Source organism: Bubalus kerabau, chromosome 3, assembly GCF_029407905.1.
Source record: "Bubalus kerabau isolate K-KA32 ecotype Philippines breed swamp buffalo chromosome 3, PCC_UOA_SB_1v2, whole genome shotgun sequence".
In the NCBI taxonomy this organism is placed as follows: domain Eukaryota; kingdom Metazoa; phylum Chordata; class Mammalia; order Artiodactyla; family Bovidae; genus Bubalus; species Bubalus kerabau.
Genome location: NC_073626.1, coordinates 88,874,588 through 88,898,554, shown reverse-complemented (window position 1 = coordinate 88,898,554; position 23,967 = coordinate 88,874,588). Strand labels below are relative to the sequence as shown.

The 23,967-nt window shown below is 39.2% G+C and overlaps 1 long non-coding RNA gene across 1 annotated transcript; it reads right to left on the bottom strand.

Moving 5' to 3' along the window:
- Window positions 1–1,524: 1,524 nt before the first annotated feature.
- On the bottom strand, window positions 1,525–22,871 carry LOC129647712 (uncharacterized). The gene is made up of 3 exons (XR_008712454.1): window positions 22,683–22,871; window positions 1,772–1,896; window positions 1,525–1,652 (listed from the first exon to the last, which is right to left on the bottom strand). It is a non-coding gene; the product is annotated as an uncharacterized LOC129647712 (long non-coding RNA).
- Between the last annotated feature and the right edge of the window lie 1,096 nt (window positions 22,872–23,967).

Below are 23,967 nucleotides of genomic sequence, written 5' to 3'. Positions count from 1 at the left end.
CAGGAACACTTATTAAGGGAATGAGGGTCGAAAAACACTCTTTAGTGGATAACCTTGCTATTTTCTCAGGACTTGTGAACCATGCTAAGCTTAATTAGAAAAAAAAATGAAAGATGTAATAAAATGAGATGTAGTCATTAGAGCTGGAAAAAAAAAAAAAAAAAAAAAAAAAACAGCCTATAAAGAGTAACCTCTGAAAACAAGATCCAGGAAAGCTGAAAGGCTCTTTTTTTATTTGCACTGCTATTTAATTGTTGGCATGCATTCCTTTACTCATTTGACAAACATGTATTTTGTGCCAGGCACTGAGACACACTTCTAGAATATAAGGATGAAAAGTTTGTTTTCTGCCTCCCACAACAGCACATAATCTAGGGGTGAAAAATTGTTTTCACCCTAATTCAGTTGAAGTGGTAGTGCGGGCAGCTGCTTAGACAGAACTTCATTCTAATTGAGAAGGTTAGCCTGACCTTTTATCTCAAGTGCAAGTTCCAGTTTCTAAAGTTGCAGTTCGGTGGAGTCCTTGTGATGATGTGTAAGAAACTTAACAAATGATTTAAACTGAAATCAAGGACCTTGGTCACTCACATACTGACGATGCAACCCCGAAGGCTTGCTCCGTGATCCTGTAAGTAATCCTATGTGAGCATATAACCCATATATGCTCACCTTCTCCAAACAAAATAAAGTTAAAGACCCAAATCAATAAAGTAAGAAACCTCCCCAACATTCACATTGAAAAGAACAACTGCTTGAAAAATATGTTCATAACATCACTGCCCTTTGCCTCGTTTCTTTCCCACTCAAGGAAGCAACATGTGCCAAGAGACCAAGGAGCGGAAGCTACCTTCTGACTCTACAGCTTGTGGCTGTGAACCGACACCACACATCTCTCTACACTGTCAGAAACGGCGTCAGGCATCCTCAGAGCTGGAAACAGCAGTCACGGGCTGAGGTTCCATGTCGCTCTGTTTGACTTAGAGAGTGTCAATCACTGTGTGGTCTCAGATACATTGACTTGTTCACTGTTTGGTAACATTGCAATGACAATGTGTTTTCAATATATGCTGGAAGGACAATTTAAACACTTGACAGCAGTGAGAGTCAAGACAGACCATATTTTCCTTGCTGAATCTAGTATGCAAGAGAATCTGCACAAACCGCCAGTGTTTTATTGTCATTTACATAGTCTTAAAGTGTAGAAGGGTTGGTTAAGCAGGCAATTCGCTGGCTGGTTTTACCTTGAGAGCCTGATAGAGGAATGAAAGGTTACTAGTTGAAGAGAACAAAGAGGACTAGAACCACAGGTGCCAACCCACAGGTTTCCTATTCATTTTGCTCATTCTCTGTGCTGCCTCTTTCCTTAAACCCTGCTCCCACCCCCAGGCTACTGTTCGGGAAGTGTACGCTTAACACGGTCCATGCAACACTTTCAAACCGGTCATCCACTTGTATTAAAGGAAGGGGTCCAAGGAGAATGCAAAGAAAACATATAAAACACAGTCTGGCAGGATAATTTACTGAAGTATGCTTTATTCTCAAATTACACTTCCATCTTCAGCCCATTTCCAGAAAAAGAGCCACACCCTTTAGATTCCTTTGTTGCAGGAGCTCAGTGTTTCCTTTTTGACTTTGTCAACCCGTAAGAGCTCCTTGAAGGTATCATGGTATTATGTCATCAGGACGATGAGAAAGAAGCTGATCTGAGAGAGAGGGGGGTTCCTTCCTCCCTCATCTGGAAAGAGAGGAGCTTACAACCTGTACCGCTTACCTTACATGGAGCTTCAGCAGAGACAATGTCCAGGGCCAGGTGTCATGGCAACAGCAGGATTGGCTGCTTCAAGGAAACACTCACAGGCTTAGACAAAGTGCATATCAGTGGTGACTATGCGGTCTCTGTGAAATAAAGTAATACAACATTTCTTAGTCACACATATGTATGATTCTAAACTGGACAGTTTCAAATACAAACAAAATAGATTAAGCACATTTGTTAGCAGTGCATTCTACTTAGGTGTCTTTTTCTCCCAGGGATTGGGTGGCTGCTGTTATTTCTTCTTTGGTTATACTTTGTAGGGCAGTGCCAACTTCTCCAAGGACCACTATTCTGTGATCAGAAGACCCAGACTCTATTATCTGGGCTTTATTCTGTTCTATGGTCTTTAGTTAATTGAACACCATTTTGTGGTTGTCAAGAATTGTGAAGGCTGTGAGATTTTACTTACTGATTAGATAACAATAGTTAGCCTGCCGTAGTTTCATGAATGTTGGCTGATGACATAAGACTCTTGGGTCAAAGATGAAGGACTTACTACTCACAGCACAGCAAGCAGCATGGGTAGCATAGGTCAGTTCTTCCTTGTTTTCAAATCCCAGGGAGGCAATGCAGATGAGCCCAGAAGGATGCTGCACATGTGTGGGTGGCATTTCAGAAAAAGATCTTTGAACTTAGGGAACTTAGATCTTTTATACTGGACAGCAAGCATGTCTGCCCTTTGTTCTGGTAGGAAACACTCTGTCTTCAAAGACTGTTTGCTATACAAACCTTCTTGAAAAGACATTTTGGAGCAAAGGTCAGTCCATGTCTCTGCTCCCGAGACACGCAGAAATGTGATGGACACACAGAAAACAGTGCTGAGCCTGCCGTAGCATTTATAAAGGCTAAAAACTAACATGACCTCAACTCTCAAACAATCCAGTAAAAGAAACCAATTAGCTGGTTTGTGAAACAGAAAACTTCATTTTCCAGAGCTTCTTTTCTTGTGATTATGAAATAGGAATGATATCTACTCACTCACTGCTTATTTTGAGAAACAAAGGAAAAAGAACAGTCTGACAAATGCTCTGAGTTTCATGATGGACACTCTGAAATAGAAGAGCATCATATGAAAACATTCTGGGTTCTAATCACACTTTTATTCTCTGATGCCCTTGAAGGAAGTATGATAAGCATACAGATATTTCATTCTAATAATGTGAAAATATTAATTTTTTAATGCTAAACGTGAATTTAAGCCATTAATTTCATCAAACTATAAAGCTGACTTGTTTAGCTGCTCAGTCACGTCTGATTCTCTGCAACCCCATGGACTGTAGCTTGCCGGATTCCGCTGTCCACGGGACTTCCCAGGCAAGAATACTGGAGTGGGTTACCATTTCCTCCTCCAGGGGGATTTTCCTGACCCAGAGATCAAACCTGCCTCTTTTGCATCTCTTGCAGTGGTAGGCGGATTCTTTACCACTAAGCCACCTGGGAAGCCATAAAGCTAACTGCTTGTGTGCCTGCTAAGTCGTTTCACTCGTGTTCGACTGTTTGCAAACCTAGGGACTATAGCCCACCAGGTTCCTCTGTCCATGGGATTCTCCAGGCATGAATACTGGAGTGGGTTGCCATGCCCTCCTCCAGGGGATCTTCCCAACCTGAGTCTCTTAGGTCTCCTGAATTGGCAGGTGGGTTCTTTACCACTAGCACCACCTGGGAAACCCATAAAGCTGACTGCGGCTGCTATGTCGCTTCAGTTGTGTCCGACTCTGTGCGACCCCACAGACGGAAGCCCACCAGGCTCCCCCGTCCCTGGGATTCTCCAGGCAAGAACACTGGAGTGGGTTGCCATTTCCTTCTCCAATGCATGAAAGTGAAAAGTGAAAGTGAAGTCCCTTAGTCGTGTCCGACTTCTAGCGACCCCATGGACTGCAGCCTACCAGGCTCCTCCGTCCATGGGATTTGCCTGGCAAGAGTACTGGAGTGGGCTGCCATTGCCTTCTCCGATAAAGCTGACTAGATGTGCCTAAATGTTCTGTTTTTATTGAAATCACTGTTTGGATTTCTTAAGAAAGCCAACAGATTTGTTGTCTGTAACATTGCTGCATAGCTCAGGAAACCTGGGTTCTCCTTACAACATCTTCCCCACATCCCTTTGTCTTTTCCTGAAGACAATGATTCTTCATCATGTATACTCTATATCCCCTACACAAGGAAGTCTAGAGCCACACTCTAGATCTAGTTAATCGATACATCTTAGGATAGAGCCTGAAATGTGCCTATTAAAAGGCCCCAGGTGATTCTGGAAGTCACTAGTTTGAGAAACAAACCTTTAAAATAACCACCAATAGAATTTCAGTAATTGTATTCATTTTCTAAATTATGGACTACAAGACAGATGCATAGGCCAAGAAAGAGAAAATAATTTTTTTTAATTAAATAGAATGACTTCTGAAGACCAAGTATATCTTAATTATATATATGTAAACAGCCTGATTAACAATAGGAAAAGGGTTACATAAAGTATTATACGTCCACTCAATGGAATATTTTGCAGTTGTTGTAAATGATCATTATGAAAACTAATTAAGCAATATAAAAATATCTATGAGAGATATACAAAAATGTAGAGTACAAAATTGCATGTATGTAATTTCTACAACTAAATATATATATGAGTTTAGGAAAAACTAAGAGAGAAAAGGTCAGAGTTATAAGATTATAGATGAATATGCCACTTTGTATTTTTTCAAAAATATATTTAATGTATTTTTTCTACAATTTAAGCTAAAGAAATAGATTGTGATAGAGTTTGGGAATCCAAATTGCAGCCTCTGATAATTCTATCAAATAGAATAACAGTGCTATTTTATAAGTATTATGAAATGGGAATAAGTGAAAGTGACTAGTTCTGTATGTTTTGATTGCTGATGGGGCCTAGATTTCACATTAAAGTATTAAGGTCTTTTTGTTTCCATCATCTTCCCCCTAACATCCAAACACTTATCCTTAAGACTTTTAACTCACTTCTCAAACTAGAAACCAAATACTCTCCCTTTTCTCCTCCCTCCCGCAGTAGCTTAAGGTTCCTGCATCTGTCCACTGTCTCTCAAGGCATAGCACCATGATCTAGCCTCCAAAAAGTACCTACATTTCCCCTCTCTGGAAACCCACAATAGAATTCACAATAAATTTTGCTCTGCAGTGCAAAAGTCACCTGATTGACCTACGAAAATAAGACATACTTGGGGGTTTTTTTTTTAGAGATTTTTGGTTCTTCTTAGAGTTTCAGTTTAGGAGGAAAGAATTTTATCCCTCAACTTACAAGTTGAAAACATGATATTGAGACTCTGAAGATGAAATACCTGTCTTCAACCACCCCCTTTTTCATAAGCAGTAAAATAATGTAAATAAAATAAAATCTTGTGTCAGGAATGCCATGAAATGTTCAGGAGGTGCAGCATACATGAGGTTAGGCAAGAGATTAAGTGGTGGCCAACATGGATTCAGAACCCTGCTTGCTAGATCTGTTCCTTTGTTTAAGGGACTGTACATTCTCCTCAGGGCTTCCCTAGTAGTTCAGACAGTAAAGAATCTACCTGCAATACAGGAGACCTGGATTCGATCTCTGACTCAGGAAGATCTCCTGAAGAAGGGATGGGTTACCCACTCCAGTATTCCTTCATGGAGAATTCCATGGACAGAGGAGCCTAGTAGCTACTGTCCATGGGGTTGCAAAGAATCGGACATGACTTAGTGAGTAACACTTTCACTTTCACATTCTCCACTGGGAGATGAAAGCCTCCGTATGTTTGTTTATTTTTAAAGCTCCTTGATTGCATGGTTTTCACCCCATCAAAATGCCTACCCAGGAAAGACTTAAATATAGCAGACAACCTGTGAATACAGAACTGTTCCCTTTCTTAGCACTTTTCCCCCACCTGTCCTTTTAACCATACTGGAAAAGAAAGGAACTAGATCAGACCCTCCCAAGACTACTCCTGGTGCTCAATTTTTTTCAGGGAATACAGACTCCTGAACAGAATATGATTCATGTTTACCTGACTTAACTCTAGCATCTGTCCCACTCAAGCACAATTCCAGGGAAGCTCAATAGTAATGATACTGGTGCCCCTAAAAATGCCATAACTCCTTCAGGATATTGAAAACAAAAAGTAAGCTGGCTCTTTGTATCTACAATAAGTCTTCCCTATCAAATGATACAAACTCATAGTTATAAAATAGGCAAATACTCAGAATGTAATGTACAATATGATAAATGCAATTAACACTGCAGTATATGTGAAAGTTTATCCTGAGTTCTCATAAGAAAAAAATTTTTACTATTTCTTTAATTTTGCAACTATGTAAGATGTAGATGTTCATTAAATTTATTATGGTAATCATTTCATGATGTATGTAAATTAAATCATTTTTCTGTATACCTTAAACTTTTATACTACTGTATGTCAATTATATCTCAATAAAACTTGAAAAAAAAATAAGTAAAAAAATGTCCTTTCTCCTTATGAGCTTTAACTTCAGAAATAATGTGTGCATATAAGTGCTTAACACAAAATCCAGAACCATTGTGTATCTAATGAATAACAAGTATTCTCATCACTGTTGTCTCTCTCATCTAAACTTTTAGTAAAGAGGAAACCAGTCAAACACTCAATTGTAGGTGGGAAGAACACAAAGTAATGCACTGGGTAAGTTTCAGACTAGTTCCAAAACTGTATTTTCCGCTTAGCTAACCCTTACCTATATTGATGAATGTTCATATCATGCTTAGTATTGAAACCGTAACTTGTGACAGTCATGTGCCCACACAGCTGCCCCAAACCACCACAAGCCTGCTTCTACCACCAAACCCATCTTATTGTTATCAATTATTTAACCACTGATCTTTTTTTTATAGATCTACTTATTTTTAGCTTTCTCTCTAATTCAACTCTAACAAAAACTACAGCTTTAATTTTAGTTATTTAATAGTGTCCATTTTGTGGTTACTATCAGAAAACTTTTCCTATGAGTTCATCTTAGTGATTCAAGCAGTCTATTTTTTCATTTACATTTTTAAATTATGAATACGATAACATTTACAGGAGACTTGGAAAATACAGAACAAAATTACATATAGTTCCACTATATATTAAAATTAATTTTTAAGTAGATAAAGATTTTTAGTTGGAGTTTCAATATCAAACTCAAAAATTAATAGAATAAATATTATTCTATCTAAAAAATAGAATAAATAAATAAATATACAGAGAAGTAGAAGGATATAGTAGACCTGAAAATCACTGTGAACCAATTCAACGTAATTAAGATTTATACAATTTTCACACAACAGTAGGATACAAATTCTATTCAAGTTCCCATAGATTATAAAACTAGGAGACACTGGAACATATCCAAGGACATAAAACAAGGTGCAAAATTTCATGGTCTAAAGGTATTAAAATCATACAGGGTCTGTTCTCTTATCATTGTGGAATTGTGTTAGAAATCAATATCAAAAGATATTTGAAAATAACCCACATATTTTCAAGTGCAATGTGACATTTTCAAGAAGTTTCAACATCAAATTATACAGAAGCAGCCCCAGAATTAACCTTTGACAACAGTTTTATTCAGTTCCATCAATAATTCAGAAATATGAAGAGTCTTAGAAACCCATAATGTTAACTACTGAGTGTTAAGACTGAATAAATCTCTGAATTAGACTGTTTGAAGTTATGAGTCTATCCCAGTTCCACCTGTGTCTAATTCAAATCAAGGCTCAGACACCATGCAGCTCATTGAATTCTCTTGGTGTCTCCAGGTTTGGTCCAATCTGACCCTCCACCTAAAGTGGCAAAGACTATCAGGCCAGAATTAGTAGGTATAGGATTTATAGAGAGTCTAGGAGTTAGACTGGCATTTGCCTCTCATCTCCACAGGGAGAGAAGGAGCATATCATAGAATCGGAATAGATGAAGATTTATCAGAAAGAGAATGATGAGAGATGATGGAAAGTGGGAGGAGCAGATCACAGCTCACTGCCATGATATAAAACACAGCTGGACACACCTACCTAATGTGTGTGTCAGGTGTAACTTGACTATGGATTCTTAAAGAAATACTTGTCAGACATCCATCATGTTTGAGAAATATCTTTATGGATATCAAAATACATGATCTAACAGGCCCTCCTCCCCTCTGGGGAACACAGCATGTATGCCATACAAAGATCACAGGCCCTAGAGACAGACATATCTGGATTCAGATCCTGGTCTGCCATTTACTACCTTCAAGTTACTTGGTCCCTCAGAGCCTGTTTTATCCTCTGAAAAACATCTAATTCACAAGGGAGTTGTGAAAATGCAATGAGAAAGCTTAGCCCAACACAGAATAGACTCTCAATAAAATTTAGCTTCTTATTAAAAAAAAAAAAAGATGTTAGCTTCCTGCTCTTTTCCTTCATAGGAATTTGCCTACTAGGTGTTAAGGTAATAAAAAATAATCCCTGAATTTCCAAGATTAGCCTTTTGTGGAGTGGCTCCACTTCAAGGCAGTCCAATTAACACCCACTCTTCACCTTCACCCATGTGTTCATCAGTCTCAACAGGGTTAATCACTAGAAGGAAGTCACACAGCAGATTCAGGCCTCCTCATTCTTAATCCCAATTTAACTTCTGAGTATCTGTTTGCAACAGGAAACCTGAAGTGCAAAGGCTTTATTTGTAGTTTAAAAAAAATAAATGGCTCTTCAAATTCATGCTCTTCCCGCCCCATCCTTCTAGGTTCTAACACAATTAAAAGATATTTCTAATTAAATGTTTACAATAATTTTTATATTAATTTATGTCACATATATTTATGCTATAGGAGAGCCACTTTTTATGAAGTATAAATACTTATTATTACTTTTCCCCTGCAGGGTTTTCTTTTAAAAGTCTTTAAAGAAATAAAATATCAAGACTTTGCAAAGCTGTTTGCACAGAACAATCAACTGGGGACATTTTAAAAATAATGACCCTTGGGACAGACCTCAGACCAATTAAATCAGCGTCTCTTGGGGTGGTACCAGGCACTGGAGAGTTTCTAAGGTTCCCCCAGATGATTGTAATGAGCAGCCTGAGGGAAGCAGTATGGAAAAGCCATGACTAGTTCTCTCCTCTTTGTTTATTACACCTCTCCCCGCTGATTAATCTCTAGTCCCGACTCCAGCCAAGGCTCCGGATGGGATTTTAGAAGAGCCACATCATCCCTTTCCAGGAAAGAGCCCGGTGAGTCTGCACTCACTTCCCAAGCTCAGCCCCAAAGCATTTCCTATGACACAGCTGTTCCTTTCAACCTTCCTAATGACTTGGCTTGGTTCCATGTCCCCACGGCACTGGGCTCCTCTTTTAAACTTGTGCTAAGAATGCCTCCATCCTGTGGTCACGAGAGATTTTGTTCTGTCTGCTAGTCCTTCAAGTTCTGGTTTCCTTGACAGAGCAAGAATCACCTGGGGATCTTGTCAGAATGCAGAGGCAGGGCCCACAAATTCTGCATGTCTAATAGCCTGATGGTGCTGCTGCTGCTGGCCCATCAACCACATGTAGGGAGCAAGGACAAGGATGGTTTTTTCATCCTTAAATTCTAAGGAAGAATCAATTCTGTTGTTTCAAGGCCTTTTTTTTTTTTTTTTTTCTTTTGTGGGACATTCTTTGCTACTTCCAGTATATTTAATGTTGAGCATTTAAAGCACAATTAAAGCATCGCTCCCACACAAAAGCACAATCCATTTTGTGAAAACCCACTTTTATATTCAGTTCACAGGAAGTACCATGGTAAAAAGAAAGAATTTTTCTGTGTAAATTAACTGAAAGCTACAATTAGGAGCAGTATATCCTATATCCAATGAAGATATCAACCCAAGTTGCTAAATAAACACCACCACATCGCCTCTGGAGCCCTTGGCAGATATCAGTGACCATTCATAATATTCTTTCTCTTTGAGCACAAATTTAGTCTTAGAATCCTTCCCAGCACAGTATCCAATATCCAATATTTGCATCCCTGACGTGGATATGATGAGAAACAACTCCAAGAAGAGCATTTCCCAAAGGGAGTAGCATTTTATTTATTCTGGCCAAACAATAACATTTCTTGGTGACACCAACCTGACAGTGAAATAAATTAGTATGTTTAAATGGTCACACACTTATGATAACATTATATATATTTTATCCATGACTATGTAATTATATGTGTGCTTTATCAATACTTCTGAAATCCTTGATTTTAGTCTTTCTGATCTACTATCAACAACAAATAGCAATAGTTTCAAATGGTACTATGAAATAGCTTTGATAGAAAACCCATAGAAGACATTTAGAATGTTTGTTCCACACCCCATTTGCTACCATGCAAAGAACACGGTTTCTCCCTGACTACATTTCCTGGTTCCTTGTCAATGGGTGTATATCTGGAAAGCATGTGGCTTAAATCAGAACTCCCAAAACGTTTGGATTTTATGCACTACTAATATTTTCAAAAAATATTTTGGAGACCAATATAAAGCTGTTCATCTTTAATTTACTAAGCAAAGACATAAAACAAATGACCATATCCTAACACTGCTGTTTTATTTTTTAAAAGCACACATTAATACCAAAAAAATTAAGTAGGAGGGAACAACTCTCAGAATAAAAAGTGGTTCTTTAAAGTGAATAAAGTTAGCTTTAGGAAAAAAATCACTACATTATCTTCCTCATCACACAGTCTGTTAAAAACTTAATCATAGACAGCAGACTATATACTGTCCTTAGGGCACTATGGATTTAGAACTCTGGGCAGCAGGTAATGTTTTCCTCATCAACAACAAGAACTAGGGTCTTTCTTTGCTCAGGGAATGAATTGGCTCTATTTGAACCAGACTTGGAAATCAGTGCCTGCCTAAATCAGCCTTGTGCCTATCATGGTATTGTGCTCTATATGGAGGACACCCAGCTGTCCCTGTAGGGCCAGCTCCTGTATCCGTCTGCTCCATCTCAGCTTCTTTCCCTCGTCTGCTCGTCCACAGTGATAAATTCTATCACGTCTACATATGGCAATCCTCTCTCTGACCTGCTGAGGAAAAGGCCTGGTTATGGACAAAATGAGCTTTCCCTTTCTTCATTTATTCTAGGATGTGAACCTCTGATTTCTAGCAAGTCACCATAGACTATTTTACACTGTGTGGGTTGCTTTTATGAACCTACTTATGAGGCAGCCCACACAGTATTAAGTACTTAGAAGAGGAACAAGTTTCTGACTCTCTGTCAGATTTTAATCCTGCCATTGCTCTTAAGAAGCTGCATTGGCTTTGAAAAGAAGGCAAAACAATTATGTTTTCTCCCAGTCTTAAGCTGGCCTCAATGACAGAAAAGATGAAATCAAAGAAAAAAATTGGAGGGATTAGAGAAATAATAACTTTTGAAATCTTTACTAGCAGGTAAGCTGTGGAAGCAGTGGCAGGATTTCAAGCAAGGGAATGGCAGGAATCAGGCCAAGACCGTGACATCAAGACTGGAAGTACGACACTGGAATCCAGAGTAAAGCAGAAATAGCACAGGCCACAGCTGTGAGTCTTGATAGTGCCAAAACTAGGAACACGATAGGTCAGCATTAGATCATTATTTGAGACTCAGGAACATAAAAGGCCAGAGGCAGGAGGATGCTTAGTGAAGCGCCTGATTCAGGCTTTCTGGAAAATAAGACCTAAGAGACCTTAAAAAGACCTCTTGGAAATCTGCTCCTCTGTTGTATCTAGCCTAAAAAAATAACTCTCATTTGAACAGTCTATTCATTGCCTGTTTGTGGAAACTACCCTGAAAGAATGATGAAAGCCTCTGAGGTTGATTCTACACACCAAACTGGTTCGGTCATATTGACTAAAGCAATATTTTAAATAAGTATGTAAATTAAGCCATTGTGTTCTGTTGATAGATATAGCCTGAATCTACACTTTGTGTTAAAACTGTCTCAATAATAAAATTACTGATGTGTGTAGCAGTATAAGTAGACTTGTTCCTGTTGCCACTGGTTTTCTTCTGAAGTCCCAGAGTAGAGAACAGTGTTAAGAGCTCACATCATAAATTTGCTCAGGAGTCACTCAAAAACACAAATCCAGAAATTCAACTTTAAAAATAAAAGGTAAGTAAGTTTACTAAAGGTAAACTAAAGGTTACTAAAAAAATAAAAAGTAAGGTGATGAATCCTGACAAGATTATATTTGGCATGGGGGTGGGATGGGGGTTGGGGGATGTGGGGGAAGGAATTGTCCAGAAAGAATAATCATTTACTGAAAAATTTCAAAAGGAAATGGTAACAAAAAGACAAAAGATAGATACTAGTGTGCATTTAGAAAGAAGGGAACACTTTTGCAATATTAGTGGGATTGTAAATTGGTATAGCCACAATGGAAAACAGTATGGAGGTTCATAAAAAATTTAAAAATAGAGCTACTATATGATCCAGCAATTCCACTTCTGGGAATATACCCAAAGGAAATGAAAACACTAACTCAAAAAGATATCTGCATCACCATGTTCACAGTAGTATTATTTACAATAGCCAAGACACAGAAGCCACTTAAGTGTCCATCTATGGATGAATAAAGTTGTGAGATACATGCATATATATATATATATATATATATATATATATATATATATATATTATTCACCCATACAAAAGCACAAGGAAATCCTATCATTTGTTACCACCCATAAGCATAATGACCTTGAAGTCATTATACTTGGTGAAATAAGGCAAAGAAGGAATAAGATCTCACTTATGTGTGGGATCTAATATAAAACAAAGAAACAAACCAACTCACTAAATTCCTTGAAAAAGAAATTAGGTTTGTGGTTACCAGAGGTAGAGTGTGGGAGGAAAAGGAGTTCAAGGAAGGTGGTCAGAAGATACAAACTTCCAGTTATAAATAAGTGCTAGAGATGTAATGCCCAACATGATGACAATAGTTAACACTGCTACACGACATCTAGGAAAGTGAAGAGAGTAGATCCTAAGAGTTCTTATCACAAGGAGCTTTTTTCCTTTTATTTTTGTTGTGTCTATAAGAAATGATGGATGCTAACTAAACCTAGTATCGTAATTATTTCACAATATTTGTAAATCAAACCATCATACCATATACCTTAAACTTAAACAGTGATGTATGCCCATTATTTCTCAGTGAACTTACGGGAAAAAAAGGGAAATAATGATTGAGATACAGAGCTTCAATTAGTCTCCTCAGATTTTGATAGGATTTACCACCTTAATATTTAATGAGTGGTCTTAAATCCTTGCTAATTTATCATGGCATCCGGTCCCATCACTTCATGGCAAGTAGATGGGGAAACAATGGAAACAGTGACAAACATTATTTTTGGGGGCTCCAAAATCACTGCAGATGGTGACTGCAGCCATGAAATTAAAAGATGCCTGCTCCTTGGAAGAAACGCTATGACCAACCAAGACAGCATACTAAAAAGCTGAGATATTACTTTGCCAACAAAGGTCCATCTAGTCAAAGCTATGGTTTTTCCAGTAGTCATGTATGGATGTGAGAGAGTTGGACTATAAACAAAGCTGAGTGCCCAAGAATTGATGCTTTTGAACTGTGGTGTTGGAGAAGACTCTTGAGAGTCCCTTGGACTGCAAGGAGATCCAACCGGTCAATCCTAAAGGAAATCAGTCCTGAATATTCATTGGAAGGACTAATGCTGAAGCTGAAACTCCAATACTTTGGCCACCTGATGCGAAGAACTGACTCCTTGGAAAAGACCCTGAAGCTGGGAAGGAATGAGGGAAGGAGGAGAAGGGGACGACAGAGGATGAGATGGTTGGATGGCATCACTGACTTGATGGACATGAGTTTGAGTAAGCTCCAGGAGTTGGTGATGGACAGGGAAGCCTGACGTGCTGCAGTCCATAGGGTCGCAAAGAGTCGGACATGACTGAGTGACTGAACTAAACTGAATTTATCTCCACACAGATGCTTGATTGCCGCTGAATATCAACTTGCATAAAATTGAACATCTCCTCACCACCATAGTCCCATTCTCTCTACATCCTTCATCTAGGTTCTACAGTGACTACAAAGTTTCAGTGAAATGAGAGATTTGCATACAGTATCTAGAGTGTTGTCTGGCACAGCAGTGTCTCTCAGCAATTTTCCAATCATCTACTTATAGATGCAGTAGCATCGTCAACAACTGCCTTTCCTTGCTTTTCCACAACCAGTCCCCACAATCTGCCAACTTTACAGTCAAATCATCATTCCTAACTGACCTCCTTACCTCTTCTCTTCATTATATTATAATATTTTATACCTCTCTGTATCCCACAAACTAGTACAAAGTAATTTCTTTTCTCAGAGCTTTCAACCATTAAATAACCATTTCCTCTGAAGGCTCAGAAGAGAATGGTATACACAAAAGATGTCTCAACTAGATGACAGAAATTTTTTAAACATGATGGGAAATCCCAATAAATAAATACCCAAGGTACGTTTAACCTCAGAAATTTTCAAGACTCCAAAACTATTCTAGCTGTGGTTCCACCTGTTTCCAGAGCATGGCCCCCTAACTCTAGCAAGGAGCACTCAACTAGGAAAAAAAAAAAACCTTGCCCAGCACACCCCTGCCTGCTGGGTCACCAGTTGGTTGAAAACTGGTTCTTGTGCAGGCAGCTTCCCTGACAAGCCCCCACTTCATTCCAACCAATTTCATTCAAAGCTACAAACCTAATCCCCACGGAAATGTTCTCTGGTTTTGCACCTAAACTAAGGGAATTTTCCACTCATTCTGATTATTATAGATTCTCCTCTCAAGAAAGAGTATATCATATGGTAGAAAGAGCCTGGGCTCCAGAATCAGACAGGCCTCAATTCAAATCCTGGTTCCACTTAGTAATTGTGTGACCTTGCCATCTCTGTTTTTTCATCTGCAGAATGAGAACAAAATCTACTTAATAGTGTGGTTGAGATGAGTCATTGAGATAATGACATTAATGATAATACAGAGCAGTTAGTATGGCATCTAGCACAACAAAGTTGCTTAGTAAATGTGTTTCTTTATCTTCTTTATTAATATTTATTTTTGGCTCTCTTGTCTTGTGCCCTGAATTATTTTGAAGATCTTGGGGGAAAGCCTGGAGTCCTGCCAGTGATGACTCATAATGAACATTGTCATAAAGTTTCTTTGTTGTATACCTTGGACCATAATTCTTATAAATGGGTAAGACCAAAGTATTCAATTGTATAGTTTCCTCAAGTTTCTGGGTGGGATTCAATTCCAGAAAAGAAGGAATGTCCAAAGCCTTTCAGTCTCTTTTTTCTGTGAATAAGAGTCTTATTACTATAGGAAGTTTTTCTTAACATGTAATGCCAATAGGAAATTCTTCCTTTGGATATATCATTAACTCAAATGTACAATTAACCTCATAGGGCTTCTGGGTACTGTGAGGGTACAAATTATGTGCAAATCATGGCCTCTACTCTCAAAATACATGGAATAATTCTAGAACAATAAAAGAATATATAAGATATAGCTAAACTGTGTGTTTCAGAATTTCGGTGCTTAGAAAAGTTCCAAAGAGACAGCAAAGTCTCCCTAATGATAGGGGAAAGTTTCAGCTTAGGGAAAACGAAAAAGATTTCTAATTCAAGAACAGAATATTCACAATGAATGTGTCATCAAATACTAAATTAACTATGTTTGTTACAAGTTGGATAACTTAATTTTTCTTCTCAAGAATCCCAACCGCAGCCTTGCATACTGGGCAAGAGCCCATCTCTGCAGCCCACCTGTACTCAACCATCCTTGTTCACATTTGCATTCCCCACCTTCACCCGTGCTCCACCGTCTTTGCTTCTCAGTTTTCTCCTATGTCCTATCCCCTCATAAACAAGTTCTGTGTTAGAAGTTTCAATGATGACAAGAGATAGAATGATAAAGTATTGATGTGTTAGAGCCAGATGCCATTTTAGACATCATAGATTACCCTTCCCTTCATCCACTCTATGCAAAGGACTTTCCATCTTCCACTGCCATTCAGTTACTCATTATTTCACTTCAAAAATATCTAAGCCACCCTACCATATACAAAGTTCCCAGTAACTGTAGTTACTGCTAAATCCCATTTTTCCTTAAGAATCTTATCTCCTGCCCCTTCTCTATGTCATCAGGTTAAACAAAACTGAGAAATGGATACAACTCTTTGGTACTCCTAACCTCTTCATTCTTAACCCACATTCTTCTTCACTGATCACCCCCATCCTAGTTCCTCAAAAATTTCTCATTTCCCTTATCAATAGTTATCATTAGAGTCTTCAGTTACCCTAAGGTTTAATGGCCCATAACAGTATAACGTTTCTCCTTTATGAATTACATTTTAATTGGGGCAAAAGACTTCTATTACAAGTAAAGGTCTAGCCTATTTTGGACACCAGTCAAGGAGGATTTGGGGAGCCCCAAGGCTTCAGTGTGGAGAAGGCAATGGCACCCCACTCCACTACCCTTGCCTGGAAAACCCCATGGATGGAGGAGCCTGGTAGGCTGCAGTCCATGGGGTCGCTGAGGGTCGGACACGACTGAGCGACTTCACATTCACTTTTCACTTTCATGCATTGGAGAAGGAAATAGCAACCCACTCCAGCGTTCTTGCCTGGAGAATCCCACGGATGGGGGAGCCTGGTGGGCTGCTGTCTCTGGGGTCGCACAGGGTTGGACACGACTGAGGCGACTTAGCAGCAGCAGCAGCAGCAGCAGCAACAGCAGCAGCAACAAGGCTTCAGTGGGGAGCTGAAAAAACATTTTAGAGCTAACACGTGTTATATCTATCTTTAAGTAATATAGATAATATACTTCAATAAAAGCTACTGTTGAACATTGTCATAACAGGCTAAAATGAAAACAAATCCCTTACATTCAAAAGTTTCTAGGTAAAACTGTGTATTTCCTCCCAGTTCCAAAACCACTCTTTGTTGTATGCCCTATGAAATGGAGCTGAAATGTTGGAATATTTCTTCTTTCAATAAGCGCAATGTCAAGTTTTGTCAGTGTAGAGAACTGGAGAGACACTATGAGAGGAACAGGGCTTCTCTTACTGATTCTGGAACTTTCTATTTGCTTCTTCTTGTTCCCAGCTCATTGCTGCCAGCTTCATGTTTGAAGTTCATCCAGTGCCACTCATCTCCATCAAGTTACTGTGGCACATGTACAGACAGCTTCTCATCAAGTTTCAGCAGCATCCTGATTGACAGCTTCCTGAGTCTCATAGGCATCCCAGAAGTCAGTTACCCAGCCTTGGCCCATCTGCACTTTGGAGGAGTGGAGTGGTTCCTGCTTGTCCAGTGAGCACAGATCAGTCCTAATCTGGGCAACTGGATTGCAAAGTTCTCTGCAATCCAGTGGTCCACAGCCATACCTTTTCCAATGTGGCCTTAATCTCAGTCTTGGGGAAGAGGAATATTTTCCACATTTGCTCCCTCTTTAGGTACCATCCCTGAACTCTAGGCTATTCTTTTGAGTTATCTTTATCCTTTATAAATCACCATCTGTTACAATTAATAATTCTTTATATAAAACTTTTCCTGTTTAAATTACTCTATGGTGTCTGTTTCCCCTATTGGCTTCTCACTGATATAAGAAGGGGGAGGAAAATATCTTCATTTCTGAGGAATAAACTATCAAAGCATTCGTTTAAAAACTCAAAGAATGCAAAGAATCAGACAGTTTGACTTTCTGCCACAGCAATCTATTACAAATGAACATAATATCTTGATTATAATAAATGAAGTAGAAAAAAAAAACAATGAACATTTAAATCTTAGAAAAAAAATTCTCATATTAAGCCTGCACTAAAACAAAGCAAAATAAACAAACAAAATTAAAAATTCAAACCTAAATACACAAGGGCCCTAATCAATTGTCAAGTTTCAGTATTGTTGTGCCCAAATGATTATGTCCTGTACTTATTTTAAAAAATCATCTGAGGGATCAAAGAAAAGGAAGCCAAACTAGTTAGACTTTTATATTTGTTTTCTGCAAAAATATTAGTACAAAATATGCCACCTCGTGCGAAGAGTTGACTCATTGGAAAAGACCCTGATGCTGGGAGGGATTGGGGGCAGGAGGAGAAGGGGACGACAGAGGATGAGATGGCTGGATGCCATCACCGACTCGATGGACGTGAGTCTGGGTGAACTCCGGGAGTTGGTGATGGACAGGGAGGCCTGGCGTGCTGCGATTCACGGGGTCGCAAAAAGTCGGACATGACTGAGCGACTGAACTGAACTGAACTGAATGCCACAAACAGGATCTGCTGGAAGCATAAGGCCCACTGTCATGATACTTTGTACATGGTGTTCAGAGTTTCACTCTTTGACTCGTGAGATTCATGACTGTCTCACAGTTATTATAAAGATCAGTACCTAGGACAGTGCTTGCCACATAGCAACTTCTCCAAAAGTCTTTTTTTTTTTTTTGATGGCTATTGCTGTTACTCATGATTTCTTTTTTTACTATAATGAGTATTATAGCAAGAAGATTTTGGTTGCCAGTAACAGAAAAGCCAACTCAAATTAGCTTAAACAATTTTTTAAAGTGCTACATAATAGGGAAGTCAAGAGATAAAGGAAAGTAAGCTCTGTATTCCAGACCAGAGTTCTGGAATTCACCAAGATTAGACTCACTTGAGTCACTTAATAGCTCTCACCAATAGATCTGCTCACCACAATAGCAAAGTTCAGGGAAATGTTATATGCTGACTGATTTAAGCCAATCCTAGTTTACGCATGGAATCAAGGGTGGAGTTTTCCCAAACTGCGCATAGACTATAATGGGGAAAAAGAAAAAACAAATATGGATGCTACACAGAGATATAAAAAGATCTTGCTTAAATAATTTAATTTCCCTCTGCCTAGTTTTCCTGTAAAGTTCATTTAAATTCACATTGTGATTTTATAGAGACAGTGAATAAACAACAACAAAAATCTCACATAGTCTCATCATGTGCTGCTGCTGCTAATTCGCTTCAGTCGTGTCCCATTCTGTGTGACCCCATAGACGGCAGCCCACCAGGCTCCCCCGTCCCTGGTATTCTCCAGGCAAGAACACTGGAGTGGGTTGCCATTTTCTGCTAAGTGGTTAAATTCTTTAGATACACTCATTCAGTCCTCAAAACTACCATAAGATTTAGGCAAGGAGCTATCCATGGAGTTAGGATTTGGAACCTAGACAATAAGTCTCCAGGGACTGTGTGCCTAACCCTTCTGCTAGACTACCTCTCAATAAAGCAGTGATTTTCCCCATTCAAAGCCTGAAACCCAATGACAAGAGACAAAGCACATAGGCCATTTACTTATAGAGTAATCTAAAGTTCTCTAGTCACCTCCACTCAGCTTCCAAACCTTAACGGCATCCTCACATTATAAAGTTAAAGATGATCAGGTACATGGGATCTAGAATCTCTAATTCTTAAAGACAGGAAAGCTGTCAACACTATCAATCAGCTGCTTGATACTGAAAAAGTCAATCTGAATCTCAGTTTCTTACCCTTTGAAGTAGAGGACTACAACTATGTTATCTAAAGAACAGCATGTACACATATACACACAATTACTCCTAGACTTCTATTACGACCTCAATTTTTCCTCCTCAAACAATAGCTTGTGATTTTACTTGGGACTCATGTTTATTGAATTTTTTTATCATGTTTCTGGCATCTCTCCAAATATGATAAAATTAAAAAGGAGCTTAACTGGTAAACCAAAGAATAAATAACACACAAGAAATCATGAAATCTCTCTGCAAGATTCAGCTAGTTAATCCTCCCAACACCCCCCTGGAATCAAGCTAAACCATTTTCAAAGGTCAGATTTTTGAAAGCCTGACTTATTTGATTAAAGCCATAGAAAAAATCCAGAGTTTATGGATTATCCTTCCTGTCTCTCCCTCTTTTCTCTTCTCGTCTCACTGCCATTATGTCTTAGAGGTTATAGATGGGGTAAAATGTTTTTTTATCTCCTCATTTATATAGAATTACAAGTTGGAACTATTCATCCTGCTAATATTAGAAACTATATCAGGACTAAATTACTGTGCTGTGTGCTTGCATAGAAAATTATTGATGCACCTTAAGCGCCTCAGAGCAATTTCAATTTCATAAATTTACAAATCCAAAATAAATATGTCTCAGGTAGTGCAAAATTTGCTTTCCACCTTTTATAAATTCTTGACCTTCATAAAGAATCCAAATAATTTCTAATTTCTCTGTTCTAATACCTAAACTATCTTCTGGGTTTCTCAGCTTGATAGAAAGTGCCTGTGAGACTCATTCTTTTGGTTGGTGATTCTCATTAACCTCAGACAAGAGAAATCCCAGTACATAGATCAAAATGAAAGGACCAGTTGGCAATAAACTAAATATATTGCTACATTGGCCACTAAAAGAGAAAGTAGAATGTACAATACTGAAACAAACCTTTCTGTGATGAGGTACCTTCATTCCCTGATGAAATTCTGTCAACTTATAGAGATTTTTTATGGAGACTTAGATCGTTCACCTTGTATCTGGTAGGAAGTATCATGGATTTTTTTATGAGACTTACTGAGCAATCCATAACAGATTAGAAGGGGAAAAAATTGAAGGCCAAGTAAATCTGCAGAAACAAAATGTGCACTGTCATCTTCCTTAACTAATGGTATTGCATCTGCTCCAAGGCTGCTCTAAATTGACACTTGAGAAAAGGCAGCAAGCCTACAACCTCCTCCACTTCTCCCCATGATCCCTACTCCTGCCCCAGGCTCCTTTTGCTGTCTCTAGTAATATCATCCTTACATGCCCATCCTAAGACCAAAGTGGTAGATATCCGGCAGGGATCAGAGGTGACACATGCTCAGTTTGTTAACTTCCTGGCAGGCTGGAAGCTTTCAAATTGGACGTGAGAAGAAATAAAAAGTGGTGGAGAACACATCTGAATTTCTTTCTGCCTCTAAGATTTCGTGCTCTCAGTGACTGAAGGAATCTGTATTCAATCAAGCACACTGTAACGGACATCCCAGATGCACTACAGTGAAGTTGTTAAGAACACAGACTTTAGAGACAAATTGAAGTGAAAGTTGCTAAGTCGTGTCCAGCTCTTCACGACCCCATAGACTATACAGTCCATGGAATTCTCTAGGCCAGAATACTGGAGTGGGTAGCTTTTCCCTTCTGCAGGGGATCTTCCCCAACCCAGGTCTCCCACATTGCAGGTGGATTCTTTACCAGCTGAGCCACCAGGAAAGCCCAAGAATGCTGGAGTGGGTAGCCTATCCCTTTTCCAGAGGATCTCCCTCACCCGGAATCTGAACCGGGGTCTCCTGCATTGCAGGCAGGGGTTTACACTTACTAGCTATGTTGCTGCTGCTAAGTTGATTCAGTCGTGTCCGACTCTGTGCGACCTCATAGATGGCAGCCCAGGAGGCTCCCCCGCACCTGGGATTCTCCAGGCAAGAACACTGGAGTGGATTGCCATTTCCTTCTCCAATGCAGGAAAGTGAAAATTGAGAGTGAAGTTGTTCAGTCATGTCTGAATCTTAGCAACCCCATGGACTGCAGCCTACCAGGTTCCTCTGTCCATTGGATTTTCCAGGCAAGAGTACTGGAGTGGGTTGCCATTGCCTTCTCCATACTAGCTATGTGCCCTTGGATAAATTAGTTAGCTCTCTTTATGCCTCAGTTTTTGTATCTGTAAAAGAACACCTTCTTTGTAGGGTACTTCAAAGAATTAAATGAGGTAATACATGTAAATCACTTAGAATTGTGCAAGGACAACAGGAAATGCTATATAGGTATTAGTCATTATTATCTTAGCTGAGACTTTTTATAACCTTTCAATGTTCCCAAGCAACGGTCATTTATCCTATGTTGATTTTTCCCCAGACCATGGAACTCATTATCTCCCAAGGTAACTTACTATTTTTCTTTCTTTCTTTCTACAGTGAAGCAAAATTGTGTTCTTTTTGTCTCCTACTTACCTTGAAGTTTACCTTGGAACTCTACAGAAGAATATAATTGATATTTAAATGCAGTTATTTCCTTTCTATAAGCTAAACATCTTCCATTCCTGCAATCACACATCTGTAACATGAATGAGTTTATAACTAGTTTGTCTATGGTCTTTTTAAACAGTAACACCTGGAAAGATGGGTCTGGAAGAAGAACTAGTGCTTCCCTCATTCTAGAGGGAATTCAAAGGTCCTATTCATTTTGGAATTTTATTAGCATCCCCCTATATCCACCTCAGGTGAAAGTCTTAAGTCTTTTTTTGTATGACTGCTACAAATTGCATCTCATCATCCCTTTCTGACCATATGCAATTTTTTCCTGTTTTTTTTGTTTGTTTATAGGATGGTGGATGGTTGTAGAGTAATGTAGTCTGTAAGTAAAAGTAGTAACTAGACAACTTTATAGTTACTCCTGTTATAGCTCATAAGGCATCAGCCTACAACATGAGTTTGTCAAGATATTTTTGGATTTTAGTTTTATCAACCTTTATTTCTTCATACATAAGGAAGTGTCCTCTTTCTTTTGATAGCCAAAAATATGCAGCCATCATACAATGAGGATGACAGAGCACTGGGAAAGGTAGAGTCCTACTTTTATTGCTAGTCTTAAAATCACAGGCTTAACATACTTCTTACATGCTCAGGCTCTCTGGGTACCTCGCAGCTTTGGTTTGTAATAATAGTTACCCAAAACACTAAAATGGTGTCTATCTATCATCAAGACTGTAAATAATTCTTTAGAATGTTAAAGGCCAAATTAAGATTTTAGAAAATTTTTACTTATAAATCTATAGAAATGAAAAAAAGCCACAAGGTTAGCCTAAAGGAAATCAGAATGAACTTACTGAGAATATGCAAAAGGTACAAAATTGATTTTTAACCCTTGATCTTCTGCTTGCTCAGTTCCTGGATGTCTAGGCAGGCATCTTCTCATGAGTCGCTCTGGCTCTGAGAACTGCCTCTCTGCCCACACAGCACCTTGTACGTATCTCTGCTCTCATCTTTGGCAATGGGTGGAGGAAAATGTTGTTTGCCCGTCGGTCTGTTCCTTAAGATCATGAGCCCCTCAAAGGCAAGAAAAAGCATTTTAATGATTTTTACACCCAGCATAGAACCCAACACTTAATAGATAATATATGTTTATTGAATAAGCATGCCTACCTCCTCCCTACTTCCACCAAATCTCCTTCCCCTCTTCACTCTAAGGGCACTTTGATTCTACACGTCTCTATGACAGAAAACGTACAAATCAATACTGGAGCAATACTTTGGCAGAAATTTATGTTGCGAACTATCCATACCAACCATTCCTCCCAGTGCCATTTATAGCGATTGAGGTGGTAGTGAAAAAAGAGTATCCGTTCCCCGCAAATGCCAGCCCTGTTGTGGCCATTGGCCAATGAAATCCCAGAGCATCAGCCCACCAGCAAGTAGAGGCTAGAAAATTCTGCTTCTCCCACAAATACCATGCCTGGAATATAGATTAGTACTGCAGGTGTCTTTGTCATTAAGTTTCCCAATTAAACACCTACCCGTGCAGCCTGGCTGCTTGTCTCCTTGGCCAGAGTTACAGGCACCTGGGTCCCCTCCTGAAGGAAGAAGCCTATCTCTAAATCCCGGTCAGCAATGAGGAACATCAGCTTTTGTGCCTTCCACCTCCTCCAGGGTAGACTCTGCTTTCCAGGAACTCTTCTTCGGGAGGTCTTTCACCCAGACCTGCCTAGAGAAACTTGTTGTCCTATGGTGGCAGTCTCTTAATTCTTTGATTAGCAAACTGTTGGTCGTTCACCTCTGCCTGAATGGGAATCTGACTTGTGACTCCCAACCCCTAATTTGGACTTGGAGCTCCCCACCCACTGAGTCCCCTCCAGTCCTAAACATAATACTCTAACCCTTGTCAATACCAGCTTGGCTCTCTTGGCTCTCCATACCAATTTGCTCCTTCCTCCCCTGCAGAAATCACTGTATTTCTGTCTGCTCTAGTCACATGGTGTATGACTCTGAGAGGAAAACAGGAGGGGGAGGGAATAGGAAAAGGAACCACTAGAGACAACAAAAGCTTCCATCTGCCTCACATGTTTTGCTTAGAGCCAGAACCAGCATAGGTTCTACATTCCACACACACAGCCA